Consider the following 18,097-nt stretch of genomic DNA (forward strand, 5'->3'; position numbering starts at 1 on the left):
AAAAAAAATAAAACAGGAAATTTCTTTCTTGCACCTTTTTTTTACCCCTAGCAGGAAAGTGGGCTCTTCCTGACTCACATAATATTTGTGTAGCTTCTAGGATGATGCACAGTCACTTAATAGTAAGTGCTTTAAATGATATCTGAAGCACTACTGTGCTATCCCTCAGTATCTGAGTTTAAATGAGGGCTTCACCCTGCTTGCATGCTTGTTTGCTCTTTCAAGTAAACAGATTCATTTGTTCTCTATTAGCTTTCACACTGCAGAGTTCAGACCTTAAAAGTTTCTCTTTCTAGTTATGAATATTGATGATGTAGCCTATATTTGGCTCTTCTATTTTCAAGAAATTCTTTCTAATGCTGAATTTTACACCAGTAGTGTACAGCTTATTGCACATAATACCCAACCAGATGGCCAGTGATTTTCTAATAATAACAACAATTTCATACCTAGTTGAGATACCTTGTGTTTTTTTAGGCTCAGCCAACTGTATTATTTCTGCCAAGAAATTGCAAAGAGGTCTCCGAGGCTTTTCAGCTCCAGTGGTTCATAAAACCGATTTGAAAAATTAGTTCTGAGGACTTATGACTACCTTGACTACTTTTTCATAAGACTAGCTCTTCCCTTCTTGTTATATGCACGCAATTATGTTTATACTGCATTGTGAGAAATCATTGCTAGAGTTGGAGTGCAATTGAAATAGCTGTATTTTGTGTGCTTTTCAGGAAATGTATGAGAACTAACAAAGTTCTAGATTTCCCCAGAATAATTTGAGAACAGTCTAGATGCAATTCTGTGCAATGTCCTCTAGGATGACCCTGCTGGAGCAGGGAAGTTTGACTAGATGGCTCACTGGTGCCTTCCAATCTTATCCATCCTGTGATTCTGGGATTCTGTAAATTCTCTTTTTGGTAATTTTGCCTGAGAAGAATGTGGCAAATGGACATTTACTTGGGATGTCCAGTGTTTCAGGTGATACAGCATTTGCAGCTTATCAGGAAATGCCAGACAAATTTTCTGTGCATCTGCAGATAAGATGCCTGGCGGATATCATGGGGCTTTAGCATCTTGGATTTCTTCAGCCTGACACATGCAATGGGAATAGCCTGCAGGCTGTGGGCTTGTTCTGAGGTACTGAAAACACCCAGACTGCTTGGACAGGACCAGGTACCAAACATCCAAGTCACAAATGTTTTGTAGAATCTCTGCCAAGTCAAAGGTTTGCACATAATTTCAGACCCACTCACAAAACTCAGAATCACTGCTCAGAAGCACAGGCATGTACAACACAGCCAACATCTATTCCAGTGTTCCAGTGAAAGAAACAGGTGCTTTTGGAGTGTGATGCACCTAGCAAAATATAATTGCCAGCTTAACATAAATAGACTTCAGACTATGCTGACTGTGATGTTGAACAGTCATTGGCTATGAAAACAGCTTCATATGGCAAGCTAAGTAGTGGCCATATGAATGTTGAAGGAGATTATCTTCTAATTATCTTATTATCTCTTATCTTCATTTGTGCAATACACAGCTATGGTCTAATGCAATTAAGATAATACAGAAAAATAAAACTTCCAAATCAGAATTTTTTGATCTATGTAACATATGTGCCTAAAATGTGAAGTATGCTGGTATCTGTTTTGCCAAGATTAAGTAAATTTGAAAATCTAGAATAATTTTGGAATTATCAGTATTTGTTAATTTACACTTATTTATCTAGAGATAACACAAGGTCATTTACCTGATTTTATGTGACAGAAAACATTCACATGCACAACTTAGAATTCCATGCACTATAAATTCTCATTACACATGCAGCTTGTCCCAGTTCAATCCCCATCCTTACATTCAGTTCTGATATTTTTAATCCAGAAGCTCTGTAAATGGTCTCTTTGTGGGAAACTGTACTCAATATTCAGACACTCTACATGCATTTAAGTACTATTTTGGTAAATTCTATGTTTTTTAGATTTTTCTATTTCTTCTGTATACAAATAAGATTTTACAACTCAAAACGCAGAATTTTTAATCCCAGTTTACCAAACAAATTGATCAAAATAAATTAAACTTTAAAAAAAGGCAGTGAAAATGGCAATGTTACAGTGACTTAAAATTTTGTCTGGAATGTAAATCAATTATCTCCTTTTACTGTGCTTGCTTGAACTGATAAATTTTGGAGTACAATATTTGTAATTATCAGGCTATTTTATATATATGTACATGTATTTTTATCCATTAAATCAGTTTCATAAATAAAAACTTTAAATATGCAGTTTTGTCTATAAGAAGAGTTTAACAGAAAAATATTGACTGATAGGGAAGCTGAGTGTATGAAATATTTTAAAAAAGTAATTTTTTTCTTAATTAATCTCCATTGTTGGTTTGTAACCAGAATAAATTTTAGGAAATATTTCTACTATTAAACTCTGCATTTCCCCTGTGTTATTCTGTTGAGAATTCACACTGGATTAAATAAAATAACCAAAAGGGTTATTGCCCATAACAGATCAGCATGAATATGTCAATTTGTCAAGATTAATTTTGCAAGGAACCAAATTAATTTACTAAAAGGTGTATTAAGGTTAGGTCCTGCTGGTATTCTACAGCCAGTCCACTTGAGCTTTGACCGTACACTTAGCTCTCTTTATCAATAATCTACAATTTTAAACAGATTTCTTTTGCACAAACACCATTTTATGTCAATGCTCTTTCAGATAATTCTTATATAATCAGTCAGAGATGGGGAACAGATCAAGATTTAAAAACATATGAAATAGCTTTTCTATTCTTGGACCAATATTCATTTTCATTAAGCAGAAATTGCATTACTTTCCAAGTTGCTGAAAGGAAAAGATGTACAGATATTGATTTGGCATCAGTTACATCTGCTTTGGATTTGAAATGTTTATATAACAGTAGAAGAAAATAATACTTTGAAAATTGTTTTCATTTCTTATCAATTATTTTTATTATGTTTTAACATTCCACTTCACCCACTTTTATTGGGCTCTATCTGGCTTTCAACATTCAGACTTTTTTGGTAACTGTAAATCATTTTTTTTTCCTCTCAACAAGTAGTTATTCTATTAATTATTTTTCTAAAGTCTACTGGAATAATAGATCCCCCAACCTGGCATTTACTAAAAATGTTGAGAAACACAAGAGCAGGAGAAGAGATGTTTTGATAATCTATCATCACATAAAATCACGTGTATGCATATCCTACAGAAAATACAGTATGCTGAAAAGCAAACTAACCTCAGAAATGCACACTCATTGCTTGTTTAAACTCTTTACTTGTTTATTCAGAACTAATTTTGTTGCACAATTTCTTAATGCAGGACACAGTTTTTAAAAATATAAAAAAGTACAAAGAAATTATTAACTGTTAGAAACCACGAATAAACACAGTAGTCAAAACAACATAAATAATCCTGTCAGGCATATAAATAATAGGCACTATTGCATATCTGATAAATTTAGCCATTCAGCCTTAGTCCAATGTGCCAGCTGTGACATTGTAAAGGGTTTTTTTTGCATCTTAGATTTCTTTAACCACATTCTGAAAATATTTGACTTGCCTGATTTTGCCTGCATACACTTGCACTTTTGCAGATTTTGTACAGATGAATGGAGAAAAGTTTTGCCAGACATGGGCTTTTATTTTACTAAGATAAATTTTATTTAAAAACTTATTTTTAATTTTAAATTAAATTAAATTAGTGCTAAATTTTAAGCACTAATTGTTATTACTTCAAAGGTCTAATCAATATGTAAAATGCTAAACTACTTTAAGTCAGACTGGGACACTTATTAATTGAAAAAAATTTCTATTCAAAATTAAACTGTAAAATATTTTTATCTGTTTTTCAAAAAGCACTCACCAATAAAATCACATACATATTACTCCCAAATGTAATGCATGCAAATGCATTCACACATATTTCTCTAGCACAGGACAAAGACATGACTGACATGTAGTTATTCTTCAGTTTCTAGACATGTCAGCAACTTGCTATCATTTAATTGAATACTTCTGTTTAATGTAAGGGAACTTTCTGCTGGTTCAGTGGACACCTCTCTATATTAAAAATTGTATGATACCATGTCACCATAAATACATCAGCACCTTTCTGTTTAAATTATTTTATTCAGGTTGCTGGACTTTCTAATGAAAGTTTACATTACAGTTTGAAATGAAAACTACAGCTTCATTTTGAGACAAATTTAAAGATAGAATTACTCAGGAGACGCTACCATGCAGAGAAGCCAATGTAATGTAAACCATGCTGAGGGTCAAAAGATGCCTCTCTGAGCTCTGGTTTCAGCTGTATCTTCTGAATGTGACTGATGCTAGACCAAATATACCACTGTGTTGGAAACTAGCACTTCCTTCCTCCTTTAAAATCACAAGTGATTTTGGTAAAGAAAAGTACATGGGACTTCATTCTGTTCCCTAGTATATTTGAGGTACTACAGCTGCACTGTTAGATTAGGCTTACAGGTTTTGGGATTCCTGTGGCATCTGCCGTGGCAGCTGAAGTCCTCTAGAGTACCCTAGTACATCTAGGGGCACTAAATGCTTATGTGAAGGCAATTGAATTGCGCCTTTAAAAGCATATTTTTAGATTAGTAATGGGAGTAGGAAGAAGTTTTACTCTTTTTATTAATAGAGGCATGAATTTTTTCTTTTACATGATGTCTAGTGGTTAGGTTAAGCTGGCTGTAGCCCAGTTCTCTAGGTCCAGACCCTTCCTATCACTAGTGTCCTAAGATACAGTAGAGCACTGCTCAACTGCATGCACCAGAAACTCTTGATATACTAGTGAATATTTATGAAATAAATGAGCTGGAATTAGTCACTCTTCATCCAGCTTTTCCTCACAGACAAACCTGTAGCAAAAAAAAGAATGTAATTTATTGTCAGCAGAGAGCAATTTCCATTCTGTTCTGTAAAATCTGACTGGGGCTCCATGACCTATACACTGACAGGATCTCCTGGGATTTCTGCGAGATTGCTGATCATGAAACATATTTCCTTTGTTTCCAGCACACTGCTCTCCAGCCTGTACTGTTGTTTTAGCAGTGAACTTTCATCCCAATCTTAGGCAAAAAACGAAATTTCTACTGTCTTGCCAAAGTGGGCAGGGAGGGTGCTGCTGTCAGCTTGAATGTACAAAAGTAAATGTGTGGTGGAGAATAAAATAAATGTTAGGTTATACATAATCTGAATAACAGTTAGATAGCTTTAACACACCACTTTCCATTGGTACACCATGTGACATTTTACAAAAAAAGTTTATGTTTATATTCACTTTATAGATGGAGAAAAAATTACAAAGGATTTCCCAAGACCCCAATATGGTTTAAGAAAGAGCTAGAAGAGCATTTAAACCTTGACTGCTGAACCTATGTCCTGGAGAGAAATAGCTACTTCTGCAATTTCTGGACAAGTCAACTTTGATGAGATGTTAAGAGTAATTTTATTTGTTCTTCAGGTTAATTGAACAGTTTGGGTTTGGTGGGTTTGGGGTTTATTTGTTTGTTTGTTTTAAATTCTGGAATTTTAATATTGCTCTATACTTACTGTAAAAAAAAATAATAATCAATCATCCTTCCAAAACAAATTTATATCAGTATGAAGAAATATTCTGGGGCTCAGTTTCTTGAATTGTCAGTTGCCTGGATACTGCAGTAGGTAGAGCACACTTAGAGAAGCCTCAACAGTTACAAAGTACAGTGTTACTTTTATATCATCAAGTTGAATAATATGTAAATAACCAAAATGGCTGCATTTTCATAAGCTTGATCATGCATCCATTGTCAAGGGCTAGACACCAAGCTGAATCAAATTACAGGGAATGTTCTTTTGCCTTGCATTAAAAAAAAAAAATAAATGGGAGAAATAATATTTTAACATTATCAATCTACAATTGAGTGTTGCAGATTTCTATTTAAAAAGCTGTCTATATTCAATAGAAGCTGTGACAAAGAGGTTGCCCAAAGTCAATAATCTTCAAGAAATAGAAATACAGTTGAAAATATTTCATGTAGTTTGGCGTTCAAATAGCATGGCAATGGGTGAAATAGGGGGAGGAAATTTTCACTGCAGTGAAAATTCACATGATAACTAACCAGCACTTTTGACAGTAGGAATAGACTAACCAGAACAGCAAAATTGTTTTAAAAAGAAAGCAACATTTAAAAGCGAATGCAAAAAAGAGGAGAGATATTCAAACATAATACTGAGATGTCAGCTTCAGAAGAAGAGAGTATGAGCTATTTTTCTTTATGATGTAAGGAGGGTGAATGAGAATCTCAAAAGAAAATGAAGTGGTTTGCATTCTGTCACACATAATACATTGATGGTGGTGGTAGAACATGCCTAAGGAGCTGGACAGAAGCAATGTAGATTCAAGTCCAAAAAGAGATTAAGTTTGGCCCATATTTCAGAACTTGTGACAGGAAGTGTATTTGAAACAAGTATGAAGCAGAAGTGTCAAGTAAAGCTCTAGATTTAGCCAAGAAATATAGAAATAAATGATGCTACATGCATACAATTGAACATCATTTAGATTTAAGACCCGATTGGATTGTAGCCTTCTGACTGGGGAAAAAATTCAGACCTTGGAAGTGCTTTTGGAAGCACCAAGTTGCAGTTGAGAATATAGGTACTGTGAAAACTTCTAAATTTTGTTTCTTTTCTGACATTTTATTTACTATGTGATAAATTATAATATTAAAAAGTAGTATAAAAAGTGCAAGATGCATGCTGAAGGGCCTAGTTCACTTCTTAACCGAGATTTCAAACTTTGTAGATTTAGATGTTCAGAACTGAAACTGAAAAACTATCAAACAGTATATTGCTCCTCATTATGAGCTGAACCCGATTTAAAAATCCACATATCAGAAAGTGACATAGGACATATTCCAATATGTCCAATATTCCAATTTTGTGTTTGATATATCATCCTTCTGCATTCTATAAATCAAGTTCTTCTGCTAAGTGCACAATGGAACTTATATTGCACTAGATATAACATTTAATTGTATTAAAATACCATAAAATAAAAAGTAAAAGAAAGTCAAACATAAGAAAGTGCTATATAGTTTGAAAAAACTGTGCCAAACTTTCTCACTAGGATGACTGATTTTGTTCAGTTCTCTTACAGTTCCAGACTCAGTCTAAACCAGATGACTGTGCTTCATATTGTTCAAGTAAATATTCATTGCTTACAGGACTTTACAAAAAACTTAATTCTGATGAATGCATGGATTTTGAGCATATTTAATTTTCTAATTTTCTAATTTTTCTGGTGTGCCTTTCATACACTTGATCCTCAAAATCCTTGTTTCAGTATGGTCATCAAAGCAAGATTTGAACTTGGCTGAATGTAGGCATGAGTTTACCAGGACTTTTAAATGGAAATTTCAGCTGTATTCCTCACACATAAATAACTAAATACTAATTTTACTGATACTGTAGATCTAAGTGTATTCTCATTGAGCACTTTAAGACTTCATATTTCTTAAGGAAAAATTCCTAGACAACATTGTTTTTATAATAAAATAATGAATGGCCAGGTAAACCAGAAATGGTACAAACCACAGCACTACAGCACAGAAAATCTGTTTTGGAAAAATTTCAAAGTTTTAATCTTATTGTGATGAGCCAAAGGAATTCAAGCAATGCTCATGTACAACAGCATTTGCTGGACAGAGCTATAAATACGTGAGTAGTAATAATAATAATAATAATAATAATTTCCATCTAATTTGCAATAATGACAAGAAATTCACTTCAAATTTTTACATTTTGTGTTCTGTAGAGGAGTAGTTGGCTAATTTTTGGGACAATCTTTACACCTGCACTTGTAATTAAGCAGTGCTGAGAAATCTCCATTTATTCTGAAGGTTTTCAAGTTATGCTTTCAGTAAGACTAATCCCTATCAATGACTAATTTATCACAATCATTCAGAAATTGGAAGGTGAGAGTACAGAGGTGAAGGTTATTTGACCTTACTTAACCAAAACAGAAATGTAATCTGAATACCTCATTTGATCTTTTAAATCAATAGATAAGGAGCATATTTCTTTATCAATGGAGACTCCTCATGAATGGTAAAACAGTTCTGTTTGCTTTCCCGTATCTCTTCAGGCCACAAAATTTTAATCACAAAACTTTATTATTTTGGAAGAAAAAATGTTGAGTGATTTTTTTAAAGTGGCAAAGAACCAAAAACATAAAAACAATATACTGCTATGACTGTTAACCTTTACAATTGTTTAAATAAAACAAAATTAAGTTGCATGCAAATGGGCTTAAGACATTTATAGAACAGAAATAGAAACATTTTGATTCTATGTCTATTATACCCCAAATTATATTCCTATATGTGCAAAGTATGCAAGAACTGGCCAATTGACACTCTTTTTTCTTTTTTTCTGGGCTAAAGTGGTCTAGTGCTTCCCAGTATCTTTCATATCAACATTACCTTTTATCTTTATGGGTTTGTGACAAAACAAAGCTAAATAAAGCTTTTAATGTTAACTTACTTAACTGCATTTAGTTGAAGCATCTCATGCAATCCATGAGTTCCTGTGCTTCAAAAGACAGAATGCTCCTAGGCTCCTTTGATGCTCAAGAAAAATGCACTTTTTGAAAGGTTGCTACACTATTCACCCTTAAAAGCCAAACAGCAAATCCAGGTGGGGCAGCAATACGACTTTGCTTCCCTCTTACTGCTTTCATGCCTTGAAAGATGAGCTAGCTAGAGCCACAGGGGAATTCACAAAACTGGGGCTGTAATGTTGATAAATTACAGATTAGGAGAAATCTGTCTGCAGACCCTATAATCTCCCACTTCTTCTAAAATGCTTGACGGATTAATCCTACTACAGATCTGCTTATACAAAAACAGATTAGTAATTCTCTTATTAATAATTCAGTGTGTTTCTTGTTAGAATTTGCCTTACTTCTCTTTTATAGTGTCTCCTTCTAGAAGAAATTAGAGTAGTTTGCATTTTAGGTACAGGTATTAGTATTAGGCCACAGATAACTAACAGAGGAGAATGTAAGAAAAGTGGAAGCACTTTCTCAATTGCACTTAAAGTGGAAGCACTTTCTCAATTGCACTTCTAGCCTCCAACAACTTCTAATCTCTGTTATATCATGCTGCATTTGTCTGCTTTTCAGGTGGAAAAGCCATATCTTTGTCAGTTTTTCCATAACTTTGATTATGTGTTCTATTCATTCCATCTTCTTTAATACTTTTCTTCTATCATTTTTAATATCACTGCCTTGTTAGCAGGAACCATGGTTGGAGAGCAAGGGGATGAGGGAGCCAGCACTGCATACAAGATTCAGTAACTTTAACTAAGCATTCTTTAAGATAATGGTGTAGTCATAGGCTTGAATTTATCATTTCTAAGCAAAAATTTAAAGAAAGTGATTACCTGCCTTCTTCACCACACTTCTGCATTTTTTCCAGGCATTACCATTGTTTTTCCTCAAGGCATCTCCCAACTTTTCTAAGATGAAGCAGAACTCATCTAAAATGTATATGCAATATATGAAGTTCAAAGGAGTACACCATGCCTCAAAAAGAAAAATTGGTGTATTTCTGCTCTGCACTGGTCTCTGATTCAGATCTGGACTTCCCTATGTCTTTTTCTAAGAGCCTGTGCAAGAGGTCTCCTCTCTCTGAGAAACCTATGTGTGCTGTACTCTCTCTGGGTTGGTCCTGACTTTCACTTTTTTCAGCAGCAAAACAGGATTAACAGAGATGACAGACAGCAGTTCATTAAACCTTTGACATTTGCTGATAAAATTATATGCACATTGCAGTTTCCCACATGAAAAAAGGTCAATCTTAACTGAAACTAATTCATAAGGTTTGGAACTTATTTGAATTCTTTTGGTTTGCTAAAGAAAAATTAAAATGGAAGAGGCATTGAGATTAATACCACTTCCATACTTAGATTAAATCCTTTTAGGTTAAGGGATCTGAGAAAAGTTTATGCCTGTTTACACATGCCATGCCCCTCCAACTGAAAAATTAACCTAATGTTTTTATATTCCTCAGTTACCTTTGCTATATTTCAAAGAAAAATCAAACTCCTATGCTAATGTATTTCAATATAGAAGCAGGGAAATATTTACATCCCTAAAAGAGTAAATTTAGATATAACATTTGATAACTTTCGGATTTAATATCTGTTTGGGTGTTGCCAACATTAAAAGCACAATCTAGAGCAGTCATGTAATAATGTGTGATTTGCAGTCATTGCTTAATATTGGTTAAAACACTCCAGATTTTTTCCATAGGACTCCATGAGCTCTAAGCTAAGGACTTTCACAAATTGTTTTAATTAGACACACTTGAGGACTGATTGTCTAAGAAATGCTTCACTATTGACTGTATATGAGGAATATTTGCCTGGTTATTCACTTGTTCCCTCCTTAAATGAAGTTCCAAGCAGCAGAGGTCATCTGCTCTCAATCTCAAAAGCAAAAGCATTTCCAGAATTTAATAATCTCCAATTAGAAACAGTCAAGTGGATAATTTTAAACTCATAATTTGCTATGGGAATTCTGCCACCTAAATGTGTAAGACATATTTTCACTTGAAGTAGGACACCAAAAATATTATCTTCAATAATTACTTTTTTCAGCTAACAGACATTGCACGTAAACTCACACTTTTTAGCATTATTTTCTTTTAGATGATAAATTATTAGATTTCTTTTTATGAACTTTGTAAATAGATTTTATACTTCTTACCTTATTTACTATGCCATAGCTCTCACTGGTGTCCTTTTGGATTGCACTATTTTTACAGGCAATGGAGGTGTAAATTGCATAAGGCAGTACTGCAAGAATATTTGTAGATTCAGGTGAGGGATGTGGAGACAGAAAAACAGACCATACTGGATCAACGATAAACATTCTTTTTTTTCGATCCCATTAAGGACTAGTTTGAACCAGCTTGTTTCTAACTGTTTTCTCAGTAAGGAAAACAGAATGCCCATACTCTGTTCTTATAACAAATTTTAAAGGCCATAGCATTTGTAGTGTAGGTATTCACAATGACATGATAGCAGAAATGGAACTTGGAAGATTGAAAGCTTGTGCAGACTGTTCATATACTTGACTAAAAAAGCATCTGTTCAAAACAATGATCGAGTGGATTTCAAATGGAAAAAACAGAGCAGAATATGTGAAGAAAAATAGCTTCTGGAACTTAATCTGGATACTTTAAAAATTATATTAACATAGAGTAAATTTTTACTGAAGAATAGTTGCTAATCAGCTCTCTCACATCTGATCATCTGTGTTCTGCCCTGCTATCACAAACCATACTATTCTAATGCTAAGCCTCCCCAGGTCTTCTCCATACCCTGCAACTGTTACACAGTGCTCAAATGGATATCATAACCCACATATTTCGTCTTTGTAATTATTTAAGTGAGGGAAAAAACAGTATATTGACTAAGCTTTGTAGATTATTATGCATTTCTTCTGTTGCAGTTTTCAGCAGGGTAGATGTGAAAATAAAAGAATATGAAGCCACTGTGCTGCAGGTTGAGAAGTGAATTTGTCTTTTATATGTAAAGAAATAACCTATCAGGGAAGAATGACTATATTTGCCATATTTTCCTTTGCCACAAATTGGTAGGAATGTCCTCATGACTTGTTTCTAGAATTAGACTGTTACGCAGTTTTTATCTTAGTGTTGAAAATGAGAATTACACCTTTTGAACACCATAGCTTTGGCCCTGTTTCAAGTATAGAAGCACAATTTTATAAGAAAATTTACATATCCTGGAAGGCATTACTCATGCTGTATGCATTATGCCCTCTGTTTCTCATAGCATGCCTTCATTAAACTTAGATTATTCAATTAAGTATCTCATGCTCATTATACAGCTTATTCAGTCTTGCAGCTTGTTCAGACTATATTTGTATAGAAAATAATCAATTTTCCACTGTGATAAAGGACATAACTTCTTTCACTAAAGAGTCTAAACTTTCATTTTATGTAGACATAAAATCCTACTATGTAAAGGTGAGGGCTAACAAGCATCCACAGAAATAGTAATTTTCAGTAGGTGGAAGAAGAATCAGATATTTACAGAAGATTACTCCAGCAGCTAAAATAAAAATTAATGTGTCATCTAAATGTCTTCTTAGCCTTTATGAAAAAAAAAAAATCCCAGGTATTAATTTTAAAAATAAAGGGATTTAAACTTCTTGTCTCGTACATAATTAAATGGCTCCAAAAATGTTTAAAAGACAATTTTTGGAAAATACTGGTTTATAAAAATAATAGAAAATCCATTTCCTTAAATATCAGTCATCCTGAAGTATGATATCCCAAAACAGATACAGTGGAAGTATCAGTTAATGTAGGTGCCTCTATATTGTTTTTTCACACATAGATGAGGACTGTACCAAAGATGTCCAAGGCTGGAATGCTTCATTTGTGATCAAGCTAGCAGAGTTTCTAGAATCTCTAGATTGCCTGTGACACACATCTACACTGATATACTTGAGATGTGCTTAATTCCACTAGAAAATATCTGAAACATTATTTAATTTTTGCCACAACCATATGTCACTGGACAAACGCTTTCTGTGCAGAAACAGTTCAGAAAGGATAAAAGGCAGAGCATGGACATGAAGAAGACTAATAACATCTGAGGACTAATAACATCTGCTCTGGACTTTGTTGGGTCAGTCATGTGATAAAAGCCACATGAACACTCACACAGGAGCCGAGGGAGACAAAATCCCATCACAGAAGTAGTCAACCCATTAACAGCCCATCCCCACCAGCTCCAGGAGAGCAGAGGAGCACAGTGGCACCATGGACCCCAAGGAGCAGATGATTTCTCTGGGCCCTTTCCAGGACTGTTGAGGTACAGCCACATTGTTCTGGGACATGCCATGAGATGCAGGGGAAGAGTGTTTTGGTACTGCATAGGAATTTTGCAGGATGTTCAGGGAAAGAAATGGAGAAAAGGGAGCTGTTTACATGATTTAGGGAGTAATCCTAAATGTGGGATTAGAAAGGTAAGAGTGTGGGAAAAGAAAGGTAAGAGGATAAAAAGGACTGGTCATGTGTGAATAGATCAGTGCAGTCTCTTCTGTCCTATTACATTTTTCTTCTATTTCTTTCCTGGGTGGGAAAATTCATGTTCTGACTGCCTTGGAAACGGAAATCTTGGCTAGCTGTGTGTGCAAAGTCCGTACCCAAAACTATTATAAGGAATAAGTATTCTGAAAGTCTATGGAGAAACATAGTCTGCTATGTTTCTCCATAGACCCTCAAAAGGGGTTTGGCCAAAGTTTGCAAATAAAGCCCTGAACCACTTTAAACGATGGAATTTAAACAAATGCTGTGTATTTGTATACTGAACATTATTTGGATGGGTTTGGTTTTTTTTCAGGAAAGATAGCATTTCTCTGTAATTAAAATTTGCATCATAACTTATGTGCATTTCCACTGAAGTTGCACAAGGACCCTAAATATTAATCTTAAAATTCCTGACTTTGCAACATTGACATTTCTACTACAATGTTCTTCAAACCCTCAGATTAATTCCTGCCCTTTTCCATCCCCTGTTATTATTTAATTCTATTGTCCCCCACATGGATTCCACATCAGGACTTTTTATTCTACCTTAAATTCTTTTTTCCCCTCTAGGGGCAAAGTACACAAAGAATGTAATGATTAAGGCAGTTGGAAGAGATGTCATGAAACAGTTCATCTGTCATTGTGCAAGCACTGTTCATATACTCAAAGTAGGGCTCTGAACAGACATTTTTCCTGAAAGAATACATCAAAACTGATCAAATATAAACCCTTGTTAAGAATAAAATATTATACCCAAGATTTCTTCTAATCATATTGCCCTACTTTCACTCTTTCTCCCTCAAGAATTCAGGTTCTAGTATCATAGAGTAAATCCTTCCATGTCAAGTAATTCTTATGCGCCTATGAAACACAGTGCAATAGTGGGTATTTGTTTTTTGCAACCATAGTGATGAAATGTGTTTATTGGCTAAGGTCATAAGAATTTGAAACCAGCTATTTGCCTTCACTTAATTTCTGAAAATGTGAATGGTCCTCTAACACAAAATAACAGGGATTTTGGGAATAGCAGTGCAAAACAAGTTTTGCAACATTTTTGTCAGATACCAGTCTACTAATATGACTTTTTGATAATCCGGAAAAAAAATAAAAAAAATAAATACAGAAAGACAGCATAAAACTTATTATTTTACATGTTTTTTTTTTATTTAATGCTGTATTAGTGATGGCTTTTTATTGAAATGTCTTCAATTCTTATTCTTGAAGACGTTTTATTTCTGCTAGGAACTAAGTTTTTACATCTATAATTTTCAGATCTGTCTTATAAAAAGTTAACAGAAATTACCAGATAAAGATGTCTTGATGTTAATGTTGTGAGCAATCAAATTTTAAAATATAAATGCTTCAATGAATTTAGGAATTAGTGTACTTATTCTTATTTAACAATACAAAACTCATGATCCATTAAAGTCAGTCAAAGACATCAAAGACTCTATTTGACATTTGGTCACTCATAATGAACAGCATATTCTGTAGATAAAATCAACATAGAAAAAGTGGCATCAGTCAAGAAAGACTGTCAAAGACTCAGCATCTTTGCATAGAAGTATACAGAAGAATATGCAAGAATTGTGAATTTTAGGGATGATAAAAATGTAACATGCAAGCAATCTGTACTGAAAAAAATGAAAACAAAACAATCCATGCCTGCTGGCAAAGTTATTAAAACACAGACTTCATTCATGGGCAAAAAAAATTTCCCTTTAGTGAAAAAACAAATAAATAAAACAAATAAACACCATCTTCCTCTTCTAGTGTCATTTAAAATGTTTGAGGATACAGAAACTGCAATTGTGTTATCAACTACAACCTTCATTTGATTTTAGCTGTGATTCCTTAAATTCAATAATTTATATTTTGTAAATCTGTGTGATTTTCCTTCCTCAAAAATGCTAAGTGTTACCTCATCTTGCAAGGTTCTGGAAACATTTTCTGTAGTATTCTGGATAATCTAGCTTTCAAGTCAATATGCCATAAAGCGGAATTTTAAATGGAGACATTAATATTCTAGTTTATTCCTTCCATACTTTTTTTATACAAATGCCTGATAGACATGAAAGCACATGAAACAACACAGTATGGTGTTTAATCCAGAAGGAATTGAAAATACATTTAATGTAGTCTTCTTGTTGGATTAAATCCCATTGACAGAAACAATGGAGCAGCTCTTGACTCAGAAAAAATGTAACTGAAAATAAAACATACTTTTTGCATTATTAAAAGACTTATCCCTCCCAAAAAAAGACAAATTAAGAAAAAAACAATCATTCTCTTTGCTCAATTGCTACACGGAATCCAGAAAAATTCTTATAACACTTTTTGACTGAATTGGTAGATAAAAATGTTTCAATGTGTTGGTTATTTATCCTCAATTTGACATGGTTTTAGTGCCAGAGTTAGAGGCAAAGATTCAGGGGAGGAAGTCCAGGTGACAGAAACTTTAAAGGCAAACTTGAAATATAAGGGACTATATGAATCTATGAATTCCAGAAACTATCTCTACAGTGGTCAAAACCAAAGCAGGAATGAATTATACTGTCCAGATGATATTTCTCACATTTTAAAGCAATGTGAAAGCTTAAACAAGGAAAGAACTGGAAGTATGATCAACTAATTTTTCAATTTAACACATAAGGAGTGATAAGGTATGAAACAAAGTAAATGACACAAAATATTTCTGGGACATCTAGAAATAATGTATTGAAGTGTAAAAGTAAAAATAATGACTACCAGTTGAGAAAAACCCCTACTTTTTAAAGTCATAAGATCCCACTCCCAATTACTTTAAACATTCTGCCACATGTTCAAATTCCACACTTTCTTGTGGACAAGAGTCTTCTCTTTGTTGAGAAACAAATGGAGTACATGTCTCTGTAAATATTCTCCTCTACCTTCTTTTTCAATGAGAAAGTCAAGCATATTCATAGCTAGACTATTGCTAATGGCTTGTCCCTGTCAGTATGAATTCCCAGTAGAATTCTAGATAAAATAATGCTCTTTTGTCTGTCTGGAATAATGACACTTTAAATATTTTAAATAGACAAGTGTTTTCTGGTTCAATAAGCTAAACTGGCATCACAGAAGGCCAGTGACATCAGACAAGATAGCAAATATTATTTTTGAATGTTGTAATAATGTCCTTTTGTCTAACTTCTGGCTTGACTACAGAAACAGAGTCACAAATCACTCATCACCAAAATCAAAGAAAATCAAATTTTCAGAGAAAATGATGCAACTGACCTTGATAGCCAGTGATAGCTTCAAATAAAACTGTCCTTATCAGTTACCCATTTCAAGAGTATCCCTTCAGGACACCACTAAAATATACATATATGATCTGAGTTAGTACTTTATCCTTCACATTTTTAAACAATTTTCGTTTGCTATATAACTCTGGTGCAGTCACAGAAATGCCCTGTGACTCAGCAACTGAACTGGGCTTGACTATCAGTTTTCTGTTCAACATTTGATTTTTCTGGTACTCAAATGCGTGACTTGTTAGATTTGGCTGTAAGATGTGAACACAAACTCATGACATTTAAACCCAATGTGTTACAAATTTTCAAAAGGACTCTTGAAAAGGCAGTAGGGACAAAAGTTTTTATCTATTTTTAAGCCATTTCTTTATTATTTCCTAGATTTCTTTTACTGAAGTGAAGCCTTAACAGTCTTGTACTCAGTGCATGGTCATTTTTGCTAAGAATAAAATAGGAATCATGGAATTGTGTAACTTGCTGATTTGTTTAATTTATCCCCTGACAACAACAGCTTTCATTCCTAAGTATTTTTCTTCATGTTGATTTCTGTTCCATTTAGTCTAATTTTAAGTATTTTGAGAAAGGACATTTGTCTGTTTTGTTTTTCACTATGGAGCTTTAAAGAGGATTCATTATTTACAAATTTAGAGACTTAGAGATATTTACAAATTTAGAGATTTACAAATCTCTCTGAACAGCAATAAGAAAAATTATAAAATCTCTCTTTAAAAAATTAAATGGTATTTTGAACCCTCATAGTTATTAGTAATATATATATATATATATATATATATTACTAAACCATGATTTTTAAAAATTAAAAATCATCAGCTATAAAAAGCACATGAAAATATGTTTTCAAGATAAGTTCCTAATTTTGAAAGTCTAAACTTTGGTTTAACATTCTCAAAGATAGCAATTGTAAGTCAAGGGTGTGCTATATTAATTCACTGATTACAAACCCAAAAGCTGAATACTTGGTTTGTGACTGTTTATTGCCATAAAATTACATTTCAACTTATTGTATTTCTAAGCTAGAAAATATTTAAATGTTAATTCTAAAGACCTAAGAATTTTGTTCATGGAAATTCAAATGCTATGAAGAGAAATGTCCCTTACCATAGCCTTCATTTATTTTGTCTTCTAAAAAGTTACTGTGGATTTACTACCTTGACATAAAATTATGAAAGCACTGTGTCAGAAAGCATAAACTCCAGTGAAGGTTTTGATTTGATTAATTTTTTACTATTATACTCCCTTTGTACCTTTGAAGCACTTTTTTGTTATACTTAAGATTAATTAATGCAATTCCGTGCACGTGATACATAGCTTGATTTTTTTTATCAGTTTTCAAAAAAACCTAAATTGCCCAAATAACAGCTTAGGCCACTCCAAGCTGATTAGTAGCTGCATTTAAAACAGCTGTTCCAAAATGGCCCTATAAATCTATAAAGTGTTCTAGTAAGTAATCTACCAACATGTCAGAGATATACAAGAGCTTGTATTTAGCTTATGGCTCTCAAACTTCAAAGTGATTTTCCTCTGGCTAATAAGTGACTGGAATATGCATGTAATCCCTCCAAGAGTTTACCTAATTGGGACAGTCTTTGTGACATTTAGTTGACCCTACATAGAGCTATACTGTAAGGAAAATTAAGCATCAAGTTTTTCTGACATTT

At 33.5% G+C, this 18,097-nt stretch overlaps 1 protein-coding gene across 1 annotated transcript in view; it reads left to right on the plus strand.

Moving 5' to 3' along the window:
* The first annotated feature begins 12,793 nt into the window (after positions 1-12,793).
* NEIL3 (nei like DNA glycosylase 3) overlaps positions 12,794-18,097 on the plus strand; it is a 60,083-nt gene continuing 54,779 nt past the window's right edge. The window contains exon 1 of the mRNA XM_015625740.3: positions 12,794-12,925. The gene's annotated coding sequence lies outside the window, so the exon portion shown is untranslated. The remainder of the gene's footprint in view (positions 12,926-18,097) is intronic.

The sequence above is a fragment of the Parus major genome, chromosome 4 (genome assembly GCF_001522545.3).
Source record: "Parus major isolate Abel chromosome 4, Parus_major1.1, whole genome shotgun sequence".
NCBI lineage: Eukaryota > Metazoa > Chordata > Aves > Passeriformes > Paridae > Parus > Parus major.